The sequence below is a fragment of the Colobus angolensis genome, unplaced genomic scaffold (assembly GCF_000951035.1).
Source record: "Colobus angolensis palliatus isolate OR3802 unplaced genomic scaffold, Cang.pa_1.0 Scaffold30, whole genome shotgun sequence".
NCBI classification, from domain to species: domain Eukaryota; kingdom Metazoa; phylum Chordata; class Mammalia; order Primates; family Cercopithecidae; genus Colobus; species Colobus angolensis.
Genome location: NW_012116266.1, coordinates 2,422,309 through 2,428,286, shown reverse-complemented (window position 1 = coordinate 2,428,286; position 5,978 = coordinate 2,422,309). Strand labels below are relative to the sequence as shown.

At 46.7% G+C, this 5,978-nt stretch overlaps 1 long non-coding RNA gene across 1 annotated transcript in view; it reads left to right on the top strand.

The window, feature by feature from the left end:
- Window positions 1-5,978, top strand: part of LOC105517369 — a 31,054-nt gene that overhangs the window by 16,842 nt on the left and 8,234 nt on the right. Inside the window, exons 2-3 of the long non-coding RNA XR_001002657.1 lie at window positions 3,052-3,168; window positions 3,619-3,712. This is a non-coding gene — a long non-coding RNA (uncharacterized LOC105517369). The remainder of the gene's footprint in view (window positions 1-3,051; window positions 3,169-3,618; window positions 3,713-5,978) is intronic.

Genomic DNA, 5,978 nt, shown 5'->3' with positions numbered 1-5,978 from the left:
TGCCACCATGCCCGGCTAATTTTTTGTATTTTTAGTAGAGATGGGGTTTCACCGTGTTAGCCAGGATGGTCTCCATCTCCTGACCTCATGATCCACCTGCTTCGGTCTCCTAAAGTGCTGGATTACACGCATGAGCCACCGTGCCCGGCCATTCCCTGGTCTTTTTGCCTTGGAATCATTTGTAGTGTCATACACCCCAGTTCTTTCATCTTGGAATTCTTTGGGGGACCGTGTGCCCCAGTGTTTCCATCTTGGAATCACTTGCAGGGCTGTACTCTTCAAATCTTTGGGGACACCGTATGCCCCAGTCTTTCCCATCTTGGAATCTTTTCGGAGACCCTATGCCCAGTCTTTTTGTCTTGAACTCATTTGCAGGGCTATATGCCCCAGTCTTTTCATCCTGGAATCTTTTGAGAGATCGCATGCCCCAACCTTTCCATCCTGGTATCATTTGCAGTGCTGTACTCTCTGATCTTTTTGTGTCGTAATAGTTCGCGGTGTCATCTTGGAATTATCTTGTCATCTTGGAAATATCTTTTCATCTTGGAATTATTTCGGGGACTATAAGTCCCAGTTATCTGTCTTGGAATTGTTTTCGGGGATGGATGCCCCAGTCTTTTCATTTTGGGGTCTTTGGAGAACCGTATGCCCCAGTGTTACTGTTTTAGGATTCTTTGCAGTACCGTGCACCGCAGTCTTTTCATCTTAGAAGCCTTTGGGGTACCATACTCCCAGTTCATCTTGGAATTATTTGGGAGACCGTATGCCACAGTTTTTTTCAGTGTACCACAGTTTTAAACATTTATGTTCACCTATTGAGAGACATCTTGGTTACTTCCAGTTGCCTCAGTTTTTTTGTCTTGGAATTCTTTGGAGGTACTGTAGTTCCTCTTTTTGTCTTGGAATCATTTGCGGTGCCATACACCCCAGTCTTCTCATCTTACAATTCTTTGAGGGTACAACATGCTCCAGTCTTTTCATCTTGGGATTCTTTCAGTGAACACAGGCCCCAGTTTTTTTGTCTTGGAATTCTTTATGGGACCACACACCCCAGTTTTCCTGTCTTGGACAGGTTCACGGCACTCTATTGCATGCAATCCCGCCGGCAGCACTCTACATGGCTTGGAGCCGCCTGCGCTACGGTATGCAGCACTCTCCATGGTAGCTCCCTGGGGACTCAGCTTTTCCAGTTCCCCATCTTTAGGCTGCAACATCATGGCAATGCCCAATAAAAAACAACGTAAGCAGTAGCCATCATGCTGCCAACACTGGCAGTGCCCTCTTGGGCAGTGGCCACTCTCTGCTGGGCGCGTTACTAAGCCCAGAGCACTCTATGGACTCATCGTCTCCATCTGGTGTGCACATATCCTGCTTGCTGCTCCAGTTGCCCTAAAAATATGCCCCAGACTTGTTTTGAGCAGATATAGTAAGATGCACAGACACACAAATGATTGCCAACGAACAAGTCACAGTTTATTATACTCACAGTCCCCAAGACACGGGAGGGGGTCACTCCACACAAGGCCGCACAAGGAAGTGAAAAAGCAGAATGAGCAGGCTTAGAGAGAGGGAAAGCACTGGCAGACTCTTTATTATGGATTTCTCAGGAAGGAATGGGCAAAGCAAGGTAAGCAAATGGCGCAAATTTAGGATTGGATAGTTTGCATTGTTTCAGCAGATTCTGCGCTATAGGGTGCATTGCCAATTGTGTAAAAACTGGTTTTGGAGAGTCTGAGTGTCTCTTAGTAAATCATGAATTTTAGGGCCTGATGCTCTCTCAGCAAATTGCTGCTTCTCCAAGATAGTGAACAGTAGCTTGGAGCCCACAGTGAAGGCCCTAGAAATGAGTCTGCCCATTGTTCTCCCTCCTCTTTTCAAGATTTTAAAACTTGTAGCAATAAACACATAACATTAAATTTACCATATTTACCATTGTAAGCGTACAGTTCAGTAATATTAAGTATATTCACATTATTATGCAACAAATCCCCGGAACTTTTTCTCCTTGCAAATCTAAAAGTCTATAACCGGTAAACACTGATTCTCCTTCCCTCTTTCTGGCCTTTGGTAACCTCTTCCTACTGTTTCTGTGATTTTGACTGCCTTATTTAGTCTTTCTTTTCTTTCTTTTTCTTTTTTTTTTTTTTCCAGACAGGGTCTCACTCTGTTACCCAGGCTGGAGTGCACGTGCCGCGTTGTGATCACAGCTCACTGCAGCCTCGAACTTCCGGGCTCAAGTGATCCTCCTACATTAGCTTCCCGAGTAGCTGGGACTACAGGCATTCACCACCACGCCCTGCTAATTTTTAAATCTTTTATAGAGACAGAGTTTCCCTATGGCTGGTCTCAAACTCCTGACCTCAAGGGATCCTCCCTCACGGCTGGGATTACTGGTGTGAGCCTCTGTGCCTGGCCATTTTTTTTTTTTTTTAGAGACTGGGTCTCACTCTGTTGCCCAGGCTGGAATGCAGTGGTGGGATCTCAGCCTTTCAAATAGCTGGGATTACAGGTGTGTGCCACAACACCTGGCGATTTACTCCTTTAGATCCTTCATCGGAGTCCTTTTGTGACTGGCTCATTTTTTTTTTTAAGGACCCTACGTATTGTTTTCCATAATGGCTATATTATTTTACATTCCTACCAACAACTCCCAAGGGTCCCAACTTCTCCATTTTCTGGCCAACATTTGTTATTTTTGTTTCTTTTTTCTTTAATAGTGGGGATGTTATGGGCTGTGTTGAGGATCAGTACACAAACATTCGCATTTGAATACAATTCTTAACATACTAGAATGAAAATCTCAAAAGCCATGTCGTTGTGATCTTTTCTAAAATGATTCCAGTGACTTCCCAGCTTCAAAGCTGGGAGCAAATTTTCCTTAAGAGCTATTAATTTACAATGTAATATAATATAAATTACATGCTCACATTTTCAATCTTTCACGGCATATTAACAAAGTTATTAGGAAAATTGGACTGCCATAACCAAAGATGTTACAGAGTGCACATAATCCTTTTCTTTCTTTCTTTCTTTTTTTTTTTTTTGAGACAGAATCTCAATCCGTACCCAGGCTGGAGTGCAGTGGCATGATCTTGGCTCACTGCAACATCTGCCTCCCAGGTTCAAGCGATTCTCCTGCCTCAGCCTCTCGAGTGGCTGGGATTACAGGTGAGTGACACTATGCCTGGTTAGTTTTTGTATTTTCAGTACAGACGGGATTTCACTATGTTGGCCAGGCTGGTCTTGAACTCCTGACTTCAAGTGATCCTCCTGCTTCAGCCTCCCAAAGTGCTGGGATTACATGCGTGAGCTACCACACCCCGGTCAAGTGCACACAATTCTGACAGGGAGAGTAAAGATTAAGGAGTGGTTTTCTTTTCTTTCTTTTTGTTTTTCTTTTTTTTTAGACACAGGATCTTGCTTCGTCAGCCAGACTGGAAGACGTTGGTGCGATCACAGCTCACTGCAGCTTTGAACTCCTGGGCTCAAGCGATCCTCGCGCCTCAGCTGCCAGAGTAGCTGGGACTACAAGCGTGAGCCACCACGCCCACCCGACACCGCCCCCCTCCCACCAACCCCTTTTGAAAGTAAAATATTTAGAATGGCTTTTATTTTTAGGCAACTACCATTTATCCCCCCTCTGTCTTTCTATGTTCACCTGACAAGCTCCTGGTGGTAGCCAATAGCTCTGACAGAGAGCGACAGAAATAAGGTAAGGTCTCAAACTAGTGACCCCAGGCCTGGGTGGTATTTCATCTTTGGTGGTGCCATTGGTTTCCTGTTGTGAGATTATTCCTGCCGTTGGGGTTAGGACACTTAGGCCAGGGGCAGGGAACTGAGGGGGTATGGTATGCAGTGTAGTGGGGGGTGGGGGGTGGGAGGGGTGAGAGAAGACTCCTTCCTTTGCTGCGGGTGTTACTTTCCTAGTTCACTTTAGCATTTAGCCCTTCCTTGGGCGGAGATAGTAATCTTGCAATTGTTCCATGCCCATCAGCTTTCCTTGGCTCGAGGCAGGGAGGACCTGGTCTTTAATCTGTCTTGTCTTTAACCTTAGTCAATCAGGAGCCGCTATGTGGTCAATTCTTGTTAGACCAGAGGGGCCTGGTCGAATGACTCTCTTTGGGAGGACTTAGGTTGATAATGGCAACCTTATACTTTAGGGTGGACACTGCAAACAACAGGCAGCAGAGGGCTTTATGCGGCTCGCAGAGCAGCGGCACACCCCTCCAGCAAGCAGTTCTGCTTCCCCACATGGTGCTAGCCACTGGGGAGAGCCACAGCAAGCTACACACGGGTCAAAGGCATTTTGTTGTGCCCCTCATGGCTGTGACTACACACCCTGCTTGCTGCGCTAGTTGTGTTTTTCTCTAATTTGATCTTTCCTCTAATTTGCTCCCAAGACAGACAGTAGCTATGAAGTCTAGCTTGTACTGAAGGGGCTGCCCTGAAGGGGATGTTTATATTGTATTTTTCACAGAATACTTCTTTACCCTGACCTAATGCCTGATTGTCCAGCCTGTATCCGGCTGTCCCTGTCACACGAAACTTGTTTATATGGGCAGATGCCCTTGTGGCTCTTGTCTGACCTGTGTCCAGTTTATTCCAACGAAGCCGGAATACTCTCTCTGGGGGCTCTGACTGGCAGAAGGGTTCGCTTCCAGTGTTTAGCTCAGGTGACACACAGCGGAGGTAACACAATGAAACACGTGAAATAACAAAAGCAGTGTGTCACTGACAGATCCCAGAGAGAAGAGGACAGCATGCCTTGCAGGGCCAGCGGGAAGAGGGCAGCCATCTGGGACATGCACGCTCAGGCAGCGGGTGGGGAGCAAGCAAGAGTGTGCAGGGGAACTGTGGGCCAAGCCTTTAGAGGAGTCCAGGGCGTCACCCAAGCAGGTTTCCCGCGGGGAGTACTTTTTTTTTTTTTTTTTAAATCGGGTTTGGCTCCTGTTGCCCAGGCTGGAGTGCAGGGGCGTGATCTCGGCTTACTGCAACCTCTGTCTCCCCATTTCAAGCGATTCTTGTGCCTCAGCCTCCCGAGTAGCTGAGATTACAGGTGGCCTACGACCATGCCTGGCTAATTTTTTTTTGCATTTTTAGTAGAGGTAGGGTTTCACCACGTTGGCCAGGCTGGTCTCGAACACCTAGACCTCAGGTGATCCACCTACCTCGGTCTCCCAAAGTGCTGGAATTACAGGCGTGAGCGACTGCGCCTGGCCCCTGTGGGGGGTTTAGAGCAAGTAGGCATGAATTCCGTGGGGGCACGCATGCTGTGACTGGGAGGGGGGCACTATGGCATATCTGTGCAGTCCATGCAGGGTGTGGGGGCCAGTGGGTGAGTCTAGTAGGTTGTGCCTAGCTGTCCTCTAGGTAGGTGGTCACCAGGAGGTGATGTATAAAGTAGACTGCTGGATCATGTACCTTGAGGAACAGAGAGGAGACAGAGAGTTGAGAACTGGAAATGGTGTCAAGGGTGACTAAGCCCTGCTTCTGGTACGAGAAAGTCTAACTTATATTCAAAGTGGATGCCAGGCAACATAAAATTATAAGAATTCCCTACAGCTTTGTATTACAGGATATAAAACTACCCTCTCCATCTATGGTTTGTTACGTTGACACCCACAACAGTAAAGTGCTCCCATAATTTATATCCCACGGTTTTCTGGTTGTATAAAAAATAAACAGCAAATGATTTTGCCTCTTTTTTTTAAAAAAAAAAAACACTTAGTTGGGAAGCGGAGGCGGGTAGATCACGAGGTCAGGCGATCGAGACCATCCTCACTAACACAGTGAAACCCCATCTCTACTAAAAAATTTAAAAAAAAAATTAGCAGGGGAATGGTGGCACACGCCTGTCGTCCCAGAGGCAGGAGAATCACTTTAACCTGGGAGGCGGAGGTTCCAGTGATTGTGCCACTGCACTCCAGCCTGGGCGACAGAGCGAGCCTTTGTCTCAAATAAATAAATAAATAAATAAA